This window comes from Mauremys mutica, chromosome 1 (genome assembly GCF_020497125.1).
Source record: "Mauremys mutica isolate MM-2020 ecotype Southern chromosome 1, ASM2049712v1, whole genome shotgun sequence".
Classification (NCBI taxonomy): Eukaryota; Metazoa; Chordata; order Testudines; family Geoemydidae; genus Mauremys; species Mauremys mutica.
The window spans coordinates 126,581,373-126,602,695 of NC_059072.1; the positions used below are offsets into that span (position 1 = coordinate 126,581,373).

General features: G+C 47.2%; 1 protein-coding gene across 5 annotated transcripts in view; it reads left to right on the forward strand.

Annotated features, from left to right (window-relative positions):
• Window positions 1-21,323, forward strand: part of PRR5 (proline rich 5) — a 144,955-nt gene that overhangs the window by 19,877 nt on the left and 103,755 nt on the right. For 3 of the 5 annotated variants that reach the window (XM_044994977.1, XM_044994941.1, XM_044994968.1), the window contains exon 2: window positions 1,942-2,073. The exons of the other annotated variants lie outside the window; for them this stretch is intronic. The gene's annotated coding sequence lies outside the window, so the exon portion shown is untranslated. The remainder of the gene's footprint in view (window positions 1-1,941; window positions 2,074-21,323) is intronic. 5 annotated transcript variants of the gene reach the window in all.

The window sequence follows — 21,323 nt, forward strand, 5'->3', positions numbered from 1 at the left end:
TGGTTTATCTAAATCAATTAAAAATCATTCACATCTTAAGTTATACTGTACAGCTTCCTTGTGTGGGCAAACCCTGAATATTCCTATTGGCCTGAGTAATGGAGTTATTTAGTGCATACTGCTGAAAGCAATGGAATTTGTTAATTCTGCCTTCAGGACACCTTTAAACTTTTACAGTTTGCCTCACCGCCACCTCTTTTCTCCTTACCTAACTGTCTGGAGGTCTAGCACTTGGGGCTTTCTTTGTGAGTTTAGTCTTTTGTGCCTTCAGTGTCATTGATCCCTTGTTGTGTTATATGGTCCTGTGCAGTCCTATCACATGCTCTCTTAAGACACTCAACAGAGTTTAAGGCCTCAATTCTGCACCTTCTGAAGTCAGTGCAGCTCTGTGTGGAAACAGATGCCCGCCTATATACTGTCACTTGCAAGATCAAGCCCTAACTGTTCACTTGCTGCTTGACTCAGCAACCTACTCGCATGCAAACATATCAAAATATCAGAAGTCACTGGAAACTTTGATAGACAGGAAGACAAAAAGACACAAAAATCATGGAATCCATCTCTCTCAGGAAAGCCGTGGCAAATTAGCATGGGGAGAGGAGGATTATCCACCCACCGATCTTAAAGAAACATTGTGAAAAATACGTTGTATGACAAAATCATGATCTAAAACATTGGTGTGAAACTTGGGCCATGCTGGGAATCAAGCCGGTAAGTCCACAGTAGTTAATTGCGTTTAGACTTTTTTTTTTAACTGTTCAAGTATTGAATGTTCTTAATGGACCAGATCTTCCAGTCCAACTGAGAGATTCTCAATATCTGAGGGAGCTTTTATACATCTTGCTGCCCCTGGGTTCTGGGGCTCCTCAGTGCTGACATCTACCATCATCCGATGCTGATGCTGTTTCTACCCTCTTAATAATGGGTTGGAGCAAAATGATGCAGTCATGGTTGTCTTTAAAGGGCATGGCAGCTCAAGAATTAAAGCATATTCTATCTAGACTGTCTGTCTTGTCTGTTTGTCTGTCCTAGTTATCCCGGTCGTGGGCCAAGGCTTCATTATGCTAGGTGCTATACAAACACAATGATGGTCTGTGCCCCGATGAGCTTACAAACTAAGTAAATGAAATGTATCTGGTCTGGGGGTTACTGCTGTCTGTTACCAGTGAGAGACATGAGTTCATTTCCCTCAGGTCTCTGTTCCCCGGACTGTCAGGTGGTACAAGTGCTGAATATGGAGCATATTCAGCCCCTGAAAGGGGGAGGGAATTTGAGTAGAGTGGCTGAGTGCAGAGTTGTGTTGAGTAGCTTTGAAAGTAGCCCCATTTGGCTGTTCTTAGTTGTGGATAGAAGGTGGTCATGCCTACAGTTGTGAGCATGGGGAGGATCTTCTGGGAAAATAGACCGCTATAAAAGAGACACCATGTTAGAGTGCTTGGAACAAACTTCCTTCAGTGTTGCCTTTCCTTGGCATTGCTTATTTTTTCATGTCCCTGTCTTCCCTCTGCCCCGCCATCTAAAGAGAATTTTTGTGCTTATGAAGGTTGTGATTTCCACAGTCATGCAGCTTAAAGTCCTCCATTTAGCCACAGAATAAATACAGCAAACGGAGTAACATTGCAGGCTACCCCACAGCCACCCCCTACCTCACTCATCCCTGGGTTATGAGATAATCATCTCTAGGGGTAAGAGGTTAGTTCTGTCTCCATGCCCATTGATTTGTTAGCATCTCTACTGGGACTGCCTGTAATGGTGCCCACTTGTGCCAATCATAATAGTGATGTATGCTGAAGTGGATGCTTGTCAACTAGGAACTGGACTGAGACCACCAAACTTGTTTTTCGTGGGCCGCTCAACGGTCATCAGTTGGTAACAGATACTATCAGTTGGTAATAGATACTATTACTTTCAGTTACTTGGTTGATTTGTTTTTGTTTTCAGTTTTAATTGGCAATCCAAAGCACCATCCCACCTGCCTGTCGCTCATCTGTCATGCTTGCCACCTCCAGAACAGCTGTGCAGCAGCAGTAGCCATCTGTCTGTCTGAGGACTGATTGCTAATACACAGATTCAGTAAGTAATTATAAGGAGAATTTAATTTGCTCTCTGTGCATGTCAAGGCCTAAGTAGTACAAAAAAGCCCGCACAAAGACAGACAGAAAGAAAAAGTCTAGCTGTATCTCCCCATCTGGCCACATGAAACTATGCAGCTGCTCTGTTAGTGACAGGCTGATGTTTCTCAGACCAGCTGAGGCAGTCAAATGAACAGAGTGGTGAGCATAAACCAGTGCACGTTAATATTAGCAAACAATCCTGTCAAAATAAAGTGGAATTGAGAACAGAACTTCCTAAGTGCTCTAAAACGTTAAAGTTTCCTCTGTGATTTGTTTCCCTTAAGCCTGGAAGCCAAATAAGGTTTCAGCACACACAAGCTTCCAGAATCAAGTCCTTTATCTTTAAATCTACAGTGGTTGGTTTTGAAAAATTAAACTGATACCAACTAGTCAAAGGACTACGATCTGCATAAGACACAGTGGGACTGCTCACATGCTTAAAGTTAAGCACTTGCTTTAGTGCTGGATTAGGGCCTAAATCTAGTAGCCAGTATTGCCAACTCACAGTTTTATCATGAATAATGTGATATTTTATGTTTTTTCTGATAGCCCCATCTTCTGCAATCATGTGACTCTAAGAGAATCTGAGCTTTCATTTTTAAAAAGCGTATGTTTCTAGCCTTTATGGCTGCAGAGAATAGCTAGAAAATGTGAACCCTAAGATCTCAGATACTAGAAGGAAAATAAACCCCAAATTTATTATTTTAACCCAATTTCATGATTTTTGAGATCTGACTTGTGACTTCTAAATTCTTGGGGTTGGCAATACTGTGATATGGAAGATGTGTACACCACAGCCCCTGGGGCATGATGAAAAGACCTATGCAATCCTCCTTTTGCCTCCTGTCCACTGGAACAGGACCCTAGCCTCCTCTGAGAGGTCTCATTTTTATATTGGTCTAAGGCCTGATCCAGCATCCACTGAAGTCAAAGGAAAAGTCCCTATGTACCCATTAAAAATCCAGACCTTTGCTAAATTTTGATTTTTACTTTGTAATACCAGTAATGAATTTAGCACAGAGCATTTGTCAGGGATTGATGACCGGCATGGAGTAAATGGCCCTCTGCTGCTCCAAGGGCCATCTACTCCTTCCATGCAGTCATTAATCCCCAGGAAATGTGTTGCACCTCAGCTGTTGTTGCTTAGTCTAATGCTGTTTAGAACCCCATAAGTGTCCTTATTCAATTGTCCAGCCAGGTGATTACTGAATGACACAACGCACTACAATCCCTCAATGCTAGCTCTGCAGTGCTTTTATTCCTTGGTGGGAGAGGGAGCACGAGGACAGGGTTGGATTGGACCTATGGCTTTTGCATGGTAGCACAGAGCAGTGCTACTGGATCTACCCAACTGTCAGTGTTGAATTAATAGTTCCTCTTTATTTTCCAAATAAATCATATGTAATTCTTCCTCTACTACTGTAATCAGTCCACCAGTTCTGGAACTGTTGCCTCCATGACGACAACCATGAGCAGGACTTTGCAATTCTTGAAAAGTCATGGGGCCAAAGCTCTCCTGACCTATGTCAGGCAAACAAACCTAAACTCCTTGTTCATTTCAGCCTTGACTTTGGCCACTCCAGAGATCTGGTAAATGTGAACTCCAGATGATACTCTACAATTAACACCCTGTTTTGTTCTGCATTTGTAGGCAGGTGTGCCCCAGTGGGTATCCTCCTGACCAAAATTTTTATCAAGGATTTCCTTTCTTTTCTTTTATCCGGTTTCATAAAGGCTTGAATGTCAGCCACTTATGGATTTAGGTGGCAGCATTAGATACTTTAAAAATCTTTATGGGGAAACAAGTCCTGGCAGTTTATCTTCATATTTCTAAGGTTTATTTATGCAGTCAAGAGGTTCAGACCAGCCTGTTGCTGTCCCATACATAGCTGGAAACTTAATCTGGTCTTTTTTGTCACGTGTGACACTGAGCCAGAAAGGGTTAAGCAACTAGCAGGCTAAATGACCCAAATTCAACCTTTAAAGACATATTAGAAACGTATGTAAGTGGTAATTAGCTATTATTAAGGAATGGCCCTGACAAAGCTGTGTTAGATAAATAGAGCAGGGGTCGGCAACCTTTCAGAAGTGGTGTGCCGAGTCTTCATTTATTCACTGTAATTTAAGGTTTCGCGTGCCAGTAATACATTTTAACGTTTTTAGAAGGTCTCTTTCTCTATAAGTCTAAATCGTTGTATGTAAAGTAAACAAGTTTTTTAAAATGTTTAAGAAGCTTCATTTAAAATTAAATTAAAATGCAGATCTTATCAGTTTAGTGCAGTGGTTCTTAACCTGGGGTGCACGCACCCCCTGGGGCAGGGCCGGTGCAAGGATATTTTGCCACCTAGGCGAAACTTCCACTTTGCACATCGGTTCATTGAGGGGCAAATCAAGCCTTTATAGACCCCAGGGGCCAGCCGTTCCCAGGGGCTGCTCCCCAGACCAGGTTCCCCCCTCCCCTCCCCCTGAACTCCCCTGGAGGGTGCACAGCCCCCCTGCGAGCCCTCCCAACCCCACTCAGTTGGCCCCCGCCCCGAGTCCACTCACTGGCTTTGCCGATCTTGGGCTGCTGCAGCAGCTCAGCAGGGAGGAGCCACCTTCCGGAGGCACCAGAGAGCCAGAGTGTCCCGCTTGCGGCAGCAGCGAGCCCCAGCCATGGAGGAGCCGGCATGGTGCAGGGGGGGCAGCAGCCCTGCAAAGGTGGCGGTGGCGCTGCTAGCGGGGAGCAGCTGTGCCCCCCACCCCTCCTGCCCAGCCTGCAGCCCTGGGGCACCTGTAGGCTGCAGTGGATGTATGCAGGCGCCAGCCCCCATGCGCCCCCTGGCTCCTCCCTCACCTAGGGTTACCATATTTCAGCAATCAAAAAAGAGGGGAAAGCCCTGCCCTAGCGCCCATCCACTCCCTCCCACTTCCCACCCCGATTGCCCCGGTCAGAACCCGCAACCCCACCCCGCTCCTTGTCCTCTGACTGCCCCCTCCTGGAACCCCTGCCCCTAACTGCCCCCCAGAGTCCCACCCCCTACCTTAGCCTCCCTGCTCCTTGTCCCCTGACTGCCCCCTCCTGAGACCCTCCCACCCTAACTGCCCCCCTAGGACTCTACCCCCTACCTGTCCCCTGACTGCCCCAACCCTTATGAACACCCCTGCCCCCAGACAGACCCCCGGGGACTCCCATGCCCCATCCAACCACTCCCCACCCCCTGACAGGACCCCGAGAACTCCCAATCCATCCAACCCTCCCTCTGCTCCCTAACTGCCCCCCCCCCCGGGACTCCCCTTACCAGGCCCATGCTGGTGAGAGATTGGCTCCACGTGGAGGCAAAACTCCACGTGGAGTGCTGAGGCAGCGGGAGGGGGGGAGCTGCAGGAGGGGCAGCGGTGGCGGCTCACACTTCCAGGAGCCACAGAACCCGTGAGCAGGGAGCCGGGGGGAGCGCCTGCCCGGGCTGCGGCCCGGTGCCCCCCCCCAGGGGGGGCCTTCTGCAGTGGATGCATGCGGGCAGCGGGCCTCATGCACCCCCCGGCTGCCCCCTCACCGCGCTCGGGCTCTGCAGCTCTTGGAAGTGTGAGCTGCCGCCGCCGCCCCTCCCGCAGCAGGCTCAGGGCCCCATGCCCCGGCGGCTCACCCTCCCAGGAGCCGCAGAACCCGAGCACAGTGAGCGGGGAGCCAGGGGGCGCGCCTGCCGCCAGTCTGGGGTCCTGGCCACCGGGGTCTGTGTGTGCTGAGCGGGGCCGGTGGCTGGGACCCCGGCTGGCAGCCACGTGCCAGGCAAAATCAGCTCGCGTGCCAGAGGTGGCACGCATGCTGTAGGTTGCTGACCCCTGAAATAGAGCTTTGAAATGCAGACCTGTATTGTTAGAGAATTAATGGTAAATACTAATTATATTTGTCTGTGTTTGCCTATATGCTTGTCAGATGTTAACAATGTGATTTTTTTTTTTAAGCTTGTAGATGGTAAAGTGCTCTTCCTGTTTGTTACTATGTTCTATTGATTCAGAGATCACAAGGGACTAGTTAGATTGTAGATGAAATTTGGGAGTAATAATATCATTGTCTATATTTCTCTTTAAAGTTTGTAGCAAACTGTCTATGAACTGTTTAATGGATAATTACTTTACGCTGATGAATGCAACTAATTACATGTATATACGTAGGAAATAGGAGGTTTTGCTTCAAAGCCACAATTCTTCATCCAAGAAATATCTGCTGTCAAGAGGCTTTCAATAGCCTGCCAGAGATCTGTAAAAGAACTCTAGGGCCCCAGTCCTGTCATCTCAAGTCTGCTTGAACCTTATCGGGGAGCTTTTGAGTCATAAGACTGAGGTCTCCAGGTATCCTGGACTGTCCCTGCAAATTCTTCTGGAAGGATTTGAACAAACTATACATGAACTGCCTATTTGGATTATAACCTATGGAACTGAAAGAACTTTTTGCAACTCAGAAGCTCACCATCTCTACTGTGAAACTGACCTAAGAACTTTATTCATATCTGTGTGCATAATGATCTTTTAACCACAATACTCGCTCTTTTCTTTTTAATAAATCTTAGTTTAGTTAATAAGAATTGGTGCTAGTCGTATATTTGGGTAGGATCTGAAATATTCACTGACCTGGTTGGTAATGTGTCCAATCTCTTTGGATTGGTAGAACTTTATATATGATGAGCAAGATTTTTAGTAATCCTCATCATATTTGACTTGGAGGCCTGGGTGGGGAGCCCAAGGCTGGATTGCTTTAAGGGAGCTGTGGGTAACCAGTAAAAGGACTGTAGAAGCTGTTTTGTTGCTGGGTTGGTGAATGTAATTAGTAGAATAACCAGCAGTTTGGGGGATCGTCTGCCCCATTCTTTGCAGTTTGTGCTGACTGAGCAATCTCAGTGTGGCCCCTCCGGGCACCAACAGTCACAGTCTATTTGAGCATATGAGGAGCTGTTCATTGTTTTGTTTTTTTTCTTGCCATTAAAAGCAGCTGGCCATTCTCACAGGATATGTGAACATGGAGTCCTATCCATTAAGGAGCCTTTCCTACACAGTCGTCTTGAACAAAATTGAGAACAGGCCTGGAATATCTACCTGTGGTGAACTCAGCTTTTCACAGGATGCTTCCTTTCCCTTTTGTCCTAATCCACACTGCCCTATTGACATTTGCCTTCACTATCTGGTTCTTATGAGGGCATTTTTGCTTTTAAGACCTTACAACGTGCAGTGCCTGCATGCATCTGTAATCTGGTATCCTTTTGCACTTCTTTCTCCTCTCTATCAGTGACACCAGCTTTGCTGTCCCTTTAATTTCATTTCTGTCAATTTAAATTCATGCATTGGTGCTTTCTCCCATGCAACCTCTTATGCTGGACATGCTCTTTATTAATGCCCTTTACTTACTTTACTAAGCTACCTCCTTTGTCTTATATCCCTCCTAAAAACTTATGTCTCTGCTGTCTTGCCAACAAGAAGTAGGGGAGGAAATAAAAAAACAAAACAAAACAAAATACCACAAAAAAGCAATTTTTTTTTAAACAGGAACAGAGCCAGCAAAATACATACTTTCCTAACTGCATAATTGAGAGCTCTTATTATCACGGCTTTGTCCTCCTTCAGCCTTATTACCCTAACTTGTTGTGTTTTGCATTGTAGATTCTTCACAAAACATTCAAAGCTATAATTCCTGTCCTGAAGTGCTTAGTATCCTGGCTGATTTAATAGTAATACTTTGTAGCCATTGATTAATTAATTATTACCTGGACAGAACCAAACCCTTCCTCAGATCAAATGGAAGTTATAAAAAGTGTTTAAATCAACCACAGCCAGCACAGTGAAATGTGGGTGTTTTTTGCTATTCCACAGGCCTCAGAGGTAGCAGACAAAATCCCTACTTCAGTTAGGACATGATCCAGAAACTCACTGACATCTGCGGAAAGACTCCCATTGATGTCAGTGGGCTTTGGATCAGGCTGTTTAGAGCACATTCAACTAGATCCATTGGTTCATAGGATGATAAGAAATGGAGCTGTTTCAAGGAGATTTGTAGTGTCATGACACTGGTGATCAATTCTCACATTCACTCGGCTTTGCAAAAGTGATATTCTCTCTGTTTTGGATACCAGTTTTGTCCCTTGATTTCCATAAGATACTATCCTTCTCTCCCTCTCTTATTTTCCCCAGTGTTTGCTAATTCCCAGCAGTACCAGGAATGGCAGATTGGATGAGAATGGGGCAAATAGGTTCTTTAACTGTAACTGAGCTTTTAATTATTCCCACCCTACCAAACCTTTAATCTCTCCATAAAGTTATCATTAAGGGTTACTGCTGTTCTTGATAGGAAGCTCCTGTTAGCTGCAGACGTTAACCTTTGGAAGAATCTACTTGGAGTGTGGTCTGACACCTCTGTCTACAGAAGCTGGGCACTAGGCTCTATGGATCTTTTAGAGAGCTGTTATGGTGATGACAGCTGTGGGCAGAACGGTTGAGAAGACCTATCTGAGGTAACAAACTGTTCCATTATATCCTTCTCCACACAACTATTCATTGGAACTAGAAAGGAGGTAAATAAGGAACAGGAATGTCTGTTATTCACTAAAAAGGAAAGACATTCAAAATGGAAAGACTTTCACCATTCCCTTCTTAACAAATCCATCCCAGTGCAATTTATGTTCAGCCTGAATAACCATATATGTCATTTTCTTTGTATATGTGATGTTGGACTGTTGTGGGAAAAATTCTAAACAGGCAGAGCTCTCAGGTGCGGGGGGTAACTGAGTTGGCAATAATACTGTCAATGCCCCTTGAGACATCAGAGGAATTTCCAATGAGTCGTCCCCCCCAGATGCAGACTCTCTGCTGCAAACTGCCTCATTTGCCAGCAAAACTGTTAACACGCTGTGACTGAAATTCATCAGTTTTAGTTCCTCTTTGCCTCTTCCCTAAATAGCTGACAGAATATTCAAAGGAAACCTCTAGAGTGCTTCATTATCATACCTTTTAGGGTCTAGTGCTCGGGCCTCTGCATGAGTGGTTTGCAGTTTGATTCTCTTACTGAAGTTACTGTGGGCCGTTGACTTTATTGTGAATTCCATACACAGGCTGACTGCAAAACCACACCCTAAGATAGTAAATACGTGTTGAGCTAAATTAGAATATGCCCATTAAGGGTGGATTTTGAAAAGCGCTGGGTTTTGGCCTGACTCTGAGACCATTGAAGTCAATAGTCAGTTTTCCCATTGTCTAAAGTGGAGGCAGACTTTTCAAAACAGACTCTAGAACCAGGTCTCCCGTGGTCCTGATTCTTGACTCCAGCTTGGCTCCACTCTAACCTCCAGGCCTGGCCACTTCCTTGGCTCCAACCATTAGGCAAGACTGCCCATGACCCCGGTTGTGATCCTGACATCTGTGCTCATGGCTGTTGCAGGCAGAAGAGGTGGCAGGGAGGCAGAAGAGAAGAAAGACTGTTTTTAAATAAAAACTTAGATTCTAATCCAAATATGTCAAATGAGCCAAAAAAAGAAACGCATCAAGGTGACTTGCTCAGCCCGGTGGCCAGATGTTTGACACATCTATCAAAGGGTATGTCTTCACTGCACAGGTAACTCAGGTGATTGGCAGCTGTGTCTGAGCACCTGAGCACTGAGGTAGCCTAACCCAGGTGCGAGCAGCCATGCTACAGAGCCACGCTTGAGTTACTGTGTCCTCAGTGGTGCTGCAGTCACTCGGGTTTCACTAGGACTTCAGAGGGCATATCCATTGTGCTTCAATAAGCTGAGTTGCTTTATGATTCTTTCCCTGTGTATTGTGGGTGAATTTGTCCTTTGGGTATATGGCAGGAATTGTGGGAAGGCATTGGAGGATTACCAGCATTTGAATGATTTAGCCTGTGTCCTCACTGCAAAGTGGGTGGGTTAATTGCCTGAGCAAAAGAGCATCTCCAGGTAAACACCACCAAACTCGGGTCAGAAGTTTTTGTGTGTGGACGGCTGGAGGGAGTTACAGGCAACACCCGAGTAAGAGTGCAGCTACAGGGGTGCTGGAACAATTTTTATAGTGTGAGTGCTGATGATGGAAACGATGTATTTGGTGTTTGTTATTACTTCAAGCCAAGGAGTGCAGCAGCACCCCCAGTACCTCTAGTTCCAGCACCACTGGCAGGCTAACTCTTCAGTGAAAATCTATCCTTAGTGAATCTGTATTTCTCTATTCTGTGTTGATTATTCCTTCCTGTCTAAGAAAGACGCTGTGGGGAGTGGGATAAGAAAAGGCCTTAGCTGAGGAGAGGAATTAGTTGAGCTTGGAGTGTGGAGAGAGAGAGGTAAACCAAGGTGGCAGGGAGGATCTATAGCCTCTGTCCCTGCCCAAGAAATGGACTAGATTAATGCTGCTTTTAGCGTTTTAAGGGTTTTTATAATTCTTGCTCCAGATCTTTACCACTTACTTCTTTTTCTCTGTCCCACATGTAATAAAAAGGTGACATGTTTTTATACAGAACTTTATGTGCCTCCCTTCTTTAGATGGGTCACTTGGGAATAAAACTAAGAGTTTTGAGAAGAAATTGTTCCCCTCAGGTTTCCGCCTTCACCAGTTTGCAAAATTCAAGCTCCAGAAGCAGTTTATCTTCACTACAACAGCAGAAAAGGCGCTCAGAGAGAGATGGTCTTGGAATGGAAACAGGTTGTCATCAATAATTTTTAAGATGATAAAATAAGCAAATCGTATTATTAATTCCAGGTTCAATTCTGGACCCAGTGAAGTCAATGGGAGTTTTTCCATTGATTTCAGTGGGGCCAGGATTTCAGTTTCGAATTATAATTTTCATGTCAATTTACAAAGTTGGTTAAGGATATGTTATTTTTTAGGAAAAAAGTAGGGAAATCCACCCAGGAGGAAAACCCAAATCCTCATGTATCACTCTTGAGCATAAATTCGTTTTCAGAGTTATTTTGTAGCAAAAATAGTCATCTGCAAATGTGTTTAGGGCCTGGTCCAGTGCCCATTAATGTCAGTGGGAGTCTAGGAAAGGACTGACCTGAAAAGATTGAGGGCCATACTTGACTTTTTATAACCTTGGTTGTGATGCCTCAACAAGGTGCTCATCTGGGCGCAGAGTGCACTACAGGGGATCCCTGGTATAGGTCTCCCCCCATCCATTGTATCTCATATATCAATTGCACATCAATAGGGGAATGTCCCGATCCGCATATCCGTCGTTTGCAGCTTACTTGCTTCACCTTTTTCATTGTTTTTCTGTGGCCCCCCCCAGTGCCTTCTGTCCACCATGATCAGCTGTTCAGCGGCGTTTAGGAGGCGCAGGAGGGAGGGGGAGGAGCAGGCGGAACTGGGCGGGAAGGGGCGGGGTGTGGGTGGGGGAAGAGGTGAGGCGGCCATGAGTACAGTACTGTACAGTACAGTACTACCCATCATTAGTGGAAAATGCATTCAAAGTGTTAAGAGTGGGCCTGTGCCTAAGAGGCAACGTAAAAGTGTAACAGTAGAAGTGAAATTAGATGTTATACAGCATGTTCCCAGTGAATATTTCAGATCTTACCCAAATATACGATTAGCACCAATTCTTATTAACTAAACTAAGATTTATTAAAAAGAAAAGAGCGAGTATTGTGGTTAAAAGCGTGTTCCCAGTATACATCAGGGTTGTGTTCGTGAAAAGGGCGACAGATACTGAAACGACGTATACCGGGGAACCGCTGATACAGCAGTGGCGTAGGCAGGAGGGGACACTTGGGTGGGTAGGCAATGACAGGGGGTGGGGGTGGGGGGCGGAGGGGTAGGAGCGATCTGGCTGCCTTCCTCCCCCTCCAGCTGGCCTTGCAGGGGAGAGCGGGGTGATAGACGCTCTGGCCAAAGGCTCCTGGAAAAATTGGGGGGGGGAGGGAGAAAAATGTGTGCCCCCGCATCCCCACCCACTCCTCTCCCACGCTCAGGGCTTGCCCCGCTCTGCCCAGCTGGGGCTCCTGCCGAGGAGCGGGATTGGGGCGCATGCCTGCCTGGCGCTCCTGCTGGGGAGTGAGATCGGGGCAAGGGGACTTGCCAGCTCTAGTGCTCCAGCCAGGGAGTTGGGGGCACGGGGGCTTGGAAGGAGGGCTGGGCAAGTGGAGCTGGGCAAGCCTCTGACCCCGCTTAGCGCCAGAGCTGGGCAAGCCCCTGCACCCTGACCCCGCTTCCTGGCTGGAACGCCGGGCGGGTGGTGTGGGCCAAGTGCTGGGGTGGGCGCAGAGCCAAGATTCTGGGGGGGGGGGGTGTGGACCTGGATGTTAAGTGGGTGGGCTGCGGCCCACGCGTGGCTACGCATATCTGTCACATATCCGTCGCTCGTCAATAGGGGAAAGTGTTCTGATTCACGTCAGTCCCTATCCGTATATCCATCATGTGCACGTCAGACGACAGACATGCGGATCGGGACCGATGTGAATCGGAACATGTTCCCCTATTGATGAGCGACGGATATGTGAAACCATGGAGAAGGGGGAGATGTATACCGGGGACCTCCTGTAAAACGTACTGAAAGAGGTGAGCATGCAGCCGACATTGCTCGTATTCTCAATTTGCCAGCTACGACGGTACACGCAATTTTTAAGAGTGCTGATCGAATTCATGAAAGCACTAGAAGTGCTATGAAATTGTCATCAATGAAGATAACGAAACAGAGAAGCAGTACGATGGAGAAGATGAAACGTTTGCTGGCTGATTGGATTGATGACCTCCATCTAAAGAAAATGCCTCTGAGTTTAAGCTTGATTCAGGAGAAGGCCAAAAGCCTGTATAATGATTTAAAAGAAAGAGAGAGAGAGAGAGAGAGATCAACAGCGGAAAAGGAGACCTTCAGTGCTAGTCATGGGTGGTTCCACAGATTTCAGAAGCGTGCCAATCTACTTAATGTAAAACTCACAGGGGAAGCGGCTAGTGCAGATGAAGAAGTGGCTGTAATGTTTCAGAAGATGGCTACTCTCCAAAACGAGTTTTTAACGTCGACGAGACAGGCCTTTACTGGAAGAAGATGCCAACGAGGACTTACATTTCTCATGATGAGAAGACTGCTCCTGAATTCAAAGCCTCAAAAGACCGCATCACCCTTCCGCTTGGGGGAAGTGCAGAAGGCGATTACAAATTGAAGCCCTTGCTTGTCTACCACAGTGAAAACCCAAGAGCAATGAGGGCTATGTCAAGTCTCGTCTTCCTGTAATTTGGAAATCGAACAGAAAGCCTGGATGACGCGCAGTATTTTCCGTGAGTGGTTTGTAGACCACGCTGTCCCTGAATTTAAAGCTTACCGTCAAAAGGAAAATTTGGCCTTTAAGATTCTTCTTCTGTGGATAATGCAAGTGCCCACAGACTGGACTATGAAGCCCTCTGCCTGAACATCAAGGTCCTATTTTTATCCCCCAGCACCACATCGTTGCTGCAGCCTGTGGACCAGGGTGTAATGGCCACATTCAAGGCATACTACCTACGGAGGACATTCTCCATGCTGATTAAGGAGACAGCAGGTGAAGGAAAGCCCAGTGTAAAGGAGTTTTGGAAGTCCTACAACATCTTGAACAGCGTGGAAAACATTAATGCGTTGTGGGAGGAGGTCACTTCGCAATGTATGAATGGTGTTTGGCGCCGTGCCTGGCCAGATGCTGTCCACAGCTTCATGGGATTTGGTGCCGTTCCTGTACTCCAGCAAGAAATTGTCAGGTTGGTGAAGGATGTCTGCTTCGAGGAGGTGGAGGAGGATGATGTAGAGGAGTTGTTGGAGTCTGACGCTGAGCAACTGACAAATGAGGAACTGATTGAGCTGGACCAACAACAGATATCCGAAGAAAGTAAGGATGATGATGACGACAACGAAGGGCAGGAAGCCAGGAGTCTGATGACAAAGAATCTCTCCCATTTCTTTGGATTGCTAGATGATACGATGGAAATCATACAGAGTGGTGATCCTTTTCGTAAACGTTCTGCCAAAGTCTCCAGGGCTCTCAGTGAAACAGTGGCTTGCTACAGGGAGATCCATCATTCAGAGATTCATGCAGGAGAGCAGACGTTGATAAAATCCTTTTTTGGGACTTCTGCAACTGAAAAGCCAGCCAAGGAAAAGCCAGCCCAAGAAAACCCAGCTGCCACCCCTACCTAAGTTAAGCGTAATTGACACTTTTATATTACTGTATTAAAATGTTCTGTGTGTTTGAACGGTCTGAGTAGGGTTATACATTACCTTATTCAATGTTTTATGTGTAAAATGTGTACTGTATAACCTGTCATTTTAAAAAGGTACACTGTTTAGGTGAAAAGAGCATCGTCATAGACGAGTGTGGAGACGTTGTGAACTCATCCCCTCCCTTATTCCATTATTTCTTATGGGGAAAAATTCCTGGGTATCCGTCGTTTCGGTATCATCGCCCTTTTCAAGAATGCAACCTCGACGTATACCTGGGACCCCCTGTAGTTTATTAGAAGGCTTTTAAAGGTCAGCAGCAACAGGAGGCACACCCCACAAATGGGAATATGCAGACACCTCTACAAAGTAGGATCTCCGTTTGTGCGACTCAACGGACCAAAGTGGAGAGCACAGCTAGTATGCGCTGTGCTTGCATTCCAGCCTTCCCCCACTGTATGGCCTTGTCTACACTAGAACAGGTTTGCTGGTAGGGCTACCTGTTAATAGAAAAACTCTATTAATGGAGGCACAGCCTATACTAGCGAAAGAGTTCTTTTGCAATACAGCTTGCACCCAGTTCCCCAAACAAAATAAACTATGCCAGCAAAAGGACTTGATTGCTGATACAACTACATCTGCACTAGGGTTTTTGCTGGCATACCTATGTAATTTTTCATATGGCTAATCTATAGCTATGCCGGCAAAACCTTCTGGTGTAGACCAGACCTTAATGTAATTCATAATACCACTTCTCTCAGTGCTAATTTGGGCATGCACTGACAGTAAAATCTCCAGTAGAAACAGGTGTGTGGTGTTGCTGGTGCAGACATTCATGCAGCAGACCTTGGCTACTCCAGACTGTTAGGTTTATTGTAGTTTAATTTCAATTACCATGTCCATTTGTTTATTCTTTTGCTTGCATGCTTTTATACCACAGCCACTGAAATGGAAGCGCTTGTGTGCTGGTCACTCCTTGTTGGATTGAACATCACATACACTAACACCAGATGGCAGAAATTAGAAAGTATGTGATTGCTCTGACTACTAGAAGTAGGCAATAGGCATGGTGTGTGCAGCACTTTCAATTAAACTCAGTGCTGACTTGCAACACTTCTTGCTTATTCCAGTCCTGGGCAGGGACTGACAACCCACCAAGATGGAATTGGTTCATGCTGAAAAAATAAGCCTGGTGCCACCAGTCAAAAAATATTATGCACTGTAATTTATTTTCAAATACAGACATATTGATTTTATATGTATGTATGATTATGTGTGTATATATATATATTCCCATTGGCTGGGAATGACGAACCGTGGCCACAGGGAGCTGAGGGGCTCCATGCCTGCAGACACTCCAGGTAAACAAAACGTCCCAACCCACCAGCGGCTTACCCTGATGGGCCAGGAGCCAAAGTTCTTCTTCGAGTGATTGCTCATATGCATTCCAGTTAGGTGTGCGTGCGCCGCGTGCACGTTCGTCGGAAGATTTTTACCCTAGCAACACTCGGTGGGTCGGCTGGGCGCCCCCTTGAGTGGCGCCGCTATAGCGCCGAATATATACCCCTGCCGACCCATCCGCTCCTCAGTTCCTTCTTATCGCCCGTGTCGGTCGTTGGAACAGTGGAGCGCGGCTTAGCTGAGCTCCTCTTCCCTAGCTACTCGTAGTTTCTTCCGTTTATTCTTGTATATATAATTCAGATTTATATAGTTGTAGTTAACTTTATTCGTTTGTAGTATAGTTAGTGTATATAGTTCACAGGGGTTCGGGGATTATCCCCTTCCCCGCACCCGGTGCCGGGTACTATGCCTGGTTCACAGGATTTCAAACCGTGCTCGGCCGGCCATAAGCCGATGCCGACAAGAGAGCCTCTCCTAAGTGCCACGAGGAATCTCACCTAACACATAAGTGCCGCATTTGTAAGGCCTTTAAGCCGAGAACAATAGGGGAGCGAGACTTTCGTCTCAAGCAGCTCCTGAGGGAGGCAGGCCTTACTCCTCCGCTCTCGGCACCGAGCGCTGGTCAGTCTTCAAGAAGCGCTCCCTCGGCACCGGATCGCCAGTACCGCCAAGGCCTCTCGGCACCGGCCGTCGCCGGCACCAACGTCCGCTCGGCACGGATCCCTCTCCTAGAGGATGAAGAGGCACAGGACTCCTGCTGCGTCCGAGCCTGCTCCGCAGCCCGAGCGCTATACTAAGTCGGACCGCCCGGCTCCGATACCTGCCGCGGCACCGACAATATCGGCACCGTCGACTCCAGCCATGCAAGAGCCGTCGAGTCCGGTACCTGAATGCTCCCCGGTGCGAGCCATGGTTGAGCGCACTATTCCCTCCATGCCGGAGACATTTCCACGTCGAGGAAGTTGATTGCAATGACAGCGCTTGCGCTGCCTCAACCCCCGGCACCGCCGGTGCGGGTTATATAGTCGATCGGCAAGCCTGCCTTCATCAGATCACCCTGCGTCGGCACCGCAGAGCGGCACCGTTCACAATCATGGTCCCGCAGATGTTCTCGATCCCGTCGCCAATCCAGGTGCTGACGCCGCTCGCAGTCCCAGCACCATTCTTCATTTCGGTACCGGTCGTACTCGCGGCACCGATCAGTGTCCCGTTCGCCGGCCCGGTACACTCGGTGCCGATCCAGCTCCCGGCACCGCTCCAGGCACCGGACTCCCGGCACCACTCCCGACATCGAGCCTCGAGATCTCGGTCGACCTCCCGGCACCGCTCTGGTCGCAGGTCCCGTTCTCGCTCCCGGTACCGGTATGCCTCCCGGTACCGATCCCCGGTGCCGTGTCGAGCGATGTCAGCTAGAGAGGGAGACTCTGCCCAGGGCTTTTTAGCTCCTCCATGGCCATCGAAACATGCATCACTGTCGTCCTGCGCAGGCAGTTTATACGCGCGGGACTGTGATTCGGATGTGCACACCAGAGTCTTCCAGGTGCCCCAGGCCCAGGACCCTGACCCCATCAGTGGTCACCCTGTACATCTTGGGCGTGCCATCAGGCCAAAGGCCTACCTGTGAGCCCATCTCGCTCTGTTCCGTCAGAGCACTGGGTGCTAGAGGCGACAGCCGCCCCCCTCCGACCGGTACGGAGGAAGCCCCGGTTCAGCCACCGGACTCCCACATCCCACCGGATCAGGAGGTCGTCCAGGAGTGCGAGCCCACACAGGACCCGTTTGTCCCCAGCCTTTCTTCTTCCTCCTCCCCAGATGAGGCTGTGGCAGGAGCGTACTCCTCAGGTCCTCCTCTAATCGACTTGGTGGGCCATCAGGACCTCCTGAGACGGGTGGCACTCAATATGAATCCCCAAGTGGAGGAAGTCTCGGAGATACGGTATCCGGTCGTAGACATTCTGTCGGCTGACGCCCCCACTAGAGTGGCCCTACCGTTCATGCCGATGATCAAGGCCAATACGGATACCATCTGACAGTCTCAAGCTACTATCCCACCCGCGGGCACGGGAGTTGAACGCATGTACATGGTATCCTCCAGGGGCTACGGGTACCTATATGTCCACCCTCCCCCTGGTCCCTTGTCGTCCAGTCCGTCAATGAGACGGAACGCCATGGCCCGCTGGCACCAGCCCCTAAATCCAAGGAGGCTAGGCGAATGGACTTACTGGGCCATAAGATGTACTTGGCAGGGGCCCTGCAACTTCACGTAGCAAACCAGCAAGCCCTGCTTAGCCGCTACTATGGGTGGCGGTGGGCAAAATTTACGGAGCCGGTTCCTCAAAACTCCCGTTAAGAGTTTGCTGCCCTCCTGGAAAAAGGCAAGAAGGTGGCGAGAGCTTCCCTCCAGGCCTCGTTGGATGTAGCTGACTCCGCAGCCACGACTCGGGCCTCAGGTGTTGCCACGAGGCGCATTTCATGGCTCCAGTTATCGAGCCTTCCCTTGCAGCTGCTGCATGCTATACAGGACTTGCCCTTCAATGGCAAAGGCCTGTTCTCCAAAAAAATAAAAAACTGACCCTATGCTTCCACCCAGAGGAGAGTGGCCGCACCGTATTCTCACACCCTGTGGTTTCTAGGTTCCTCAAGGGCTTGGAGCGTTTATACCCCCAAGTTCGCCGCCCCGCCAAAACCTGGGTCTGCAACCTGGTTCTAACCAGTCTTATGACTGCCCCATTCCAGCCACTGACAACATGCTCGCTGATATACCTGTCCTGAAAGACAGTTTTTCCTTGTAGCCTTTGCATCGGCCAGACGAGTCTCCGAGCTTCAGGCTCTCACGGTGGACCCACGGTATACTGTGTTTCTCAAGGGCACGGTGCAGCTGTGACCACGTCCGGCCTTCCTCCCCAAGGTGCTGTCGACCTTTCATATCAACCAGAATATCTTCCTTCCAGTCTTCTTTCCGAAGCTACACTCATCGCGAGGGGAGCACATTTGCCCTCCCTAGACGTCCGTAGGGCGCTCGCATTCTATCTCAAGCGGACAAAGCCCTTTCGTAACGCCCCAACTCTTCGTCGTACTGGCAGACCGGACGAAGGGCCTACCTGTCTCCTCCCAGAGGATTTCATCTTGGGTGACGTCGTGCATCCGCACCTCCTCTGACTTGGCCCATGTTCCATCGAGCCACCTTACTGCACATTCCACCAGGGCTCAGGCTTCTTCTGCTGCCTTCCTGGCTCACTTACCCTTCCAGGGGATATGTCATGCAACTACCTGGTCCTCGGTCGACACCTTTGCCTCATTGGTTCAACAGTCCAGAGATGATGCAGCCTTTGGCTCAGCAGTTTGCATTCTGCAACATCTCACTCCGACCCCACCGCCTATGTAAGGCTTGGGAATCACCTAACTGGAATGCATATGAGCAATCACTCGAAGAAGAAAAGACGGTTACTCACCGTTGTAACTGTTGTTCTTCGAGATGTGTTGCTCATATCCATTCCAGACCCGCCCTCTTTCCCCACTGTCGGAGTAGCCGGCAAGAAGGAACTGAGGAGTGGATGGGTCGGCAGGGGTATATATCCAGCGCCATGGCGGTGCCACTCCAGGGGGCGCCCAGCCGACCCACCGAGTGTTGCTAGGGTAAAAATCTTCGGACGATCGTGCACGCGGCGCGCGCACACCTAACTGGAATGGATATGAGCAACACATCTCGAAGAACAACAGTTACAACGGTGAGTAACCATCTTTTTTCCAACCCCTGAAATATAGGGTCGGCTTATGAAAGGGTCATACATTTTTTGCTATTTTTACCTATCCATTTTGGGGGGGAGGCTTATAAACGAATGGGCTGATGAACGAGTGTATATGGTACTTCTCACGTTCTGAATCTGAGTAACTTCCAAATAAATGCAAATTAAATAAAAATCACCTGTCATAGGTATTTCCTTCTTTGCCCCAATGTTGCAATTTCCTTCTTTGCCTCAATTCTTTGCTAGAATTACTCTAGCTGGAGGTTCAGGATGGCCATTGTTCAGTCCTGGACTAGTGAGAACTTAAGGTCCTGTAGTTTTTGAACCACCGGGGCTGGAAATGGGCTCTTTATACCACTGAAGAGCTTGGGATTTTCCCCCTCTGATGTAGGGCTCTTGTTTCTTTCCTTAGTTGGTCATGAGGTATTAGGCCTTAAATCCACAACATGGCTATGCCTGAAAAAGGTATTTTAGATGATTCTGAGCAGTTTGTAAAACACATTAGTTCTCATGTTACACTTCTTCGAATCTTTGTGCTGTTGGACTCCTCCTGGTGCTTAGGCAGTTTGATTTTAAGGTGGAAGAATATATAAATAGTACCAGCAAAATTTTAAAATGTTTAAAAACATTTCTACGGTAGTTTCTCTGTAAACAATATGGAATCAAAGAAAATATATGATGGGCTTTATGGATTCTTTTTTTTATATGAGTAATACACCAATTGCTTTGCAACTTGTTTAGATGTGCTTAACTCCAATTTATGTCCACTTGTACCACAGCATCATGTTCATTCTTTCTCTCTCTCTCCTTCTGCCTTCACACTTAGGCACTTGGAGAGGTACAGGATAGAAGATGGAAAGTGTTGCAATGACACATGTTTAACTCACTGATCATAAATGTACTGGCAGAATTGCTGAGCTATGATAATTAAAGTTGTTTGCTTAATTTAAATTAAAAACTAATGTAATGTTCTGGTCTACTCTAAAAAGTGACTAAATTGACAATGTGGCTTTATATGTTTATTATCTTGCTTTGACACAATTTGAGATTTTCTCAAGAATATGCAAAATGGAGGCTTTTTCTAAATGCGAGCTTTGAAAAGTCAAGCTAGGATCTGTAAGCCAAGCTGTGTTTTTTAACCCATAAGAAGCAGCTATTCTTGTATACTTTTCTGACCGTAACATCTTTTAAAATAATAGCTTTGTTGTCATGAATTTTCTTGGATTTTCCTGCTTAAGCAAAACAGGAAGGAACTTAAACATGTGCTTAAGATTAAGCATGTGAGCATTCCCACTGAAGTCAATGGGACTATCTCAGGTGCTCAAAGTCAGGTAGGGTGCTTAATTCTTGTCCTGGATAGAAACCTAAGTTGGCTTTGTATTTGAGGAGTTTCTTTTATAGTAAACAAAAGAGAGATCTCTCCCTGTCAGGAAACCAGTGCACAACTTAACAGAGACATGAAATGACACCCCTTTAGCTCCACTGCTTATGAATAATAAGTAATGAAATAAATGCAATTTAAAATATATTACATTTAAAATCGTTATAAAAATAACAAATATAATAAGTTCTCAAACTTGTTGGGAACATCCTATTTCCTCTACAGCAGCATCTTCGAAAACAGTCTAACTGGGATCATCCTTAACATACCTCTCTAAAAATGCCCACAACAGCATTATGTCTGTATAATTAACCTTACAGAGGAGGGAAGAACTTTGGGAGGCAAATTTTCATATCATAACTTGGAAGCCGCAAAGTATATTTTAAACAAGCCGCACCCTTTGGAAAAAATTCTTTTCATATCTGAAGAAAATCAAATGTCTCTAAATTCTACTTTAATATAAAACAAAAATGCAAACAAATCCTCCAGTGGTTGCTTAAGAAGGAACTACGTTCATAGAATAAATTATACTTGTTGTTAAA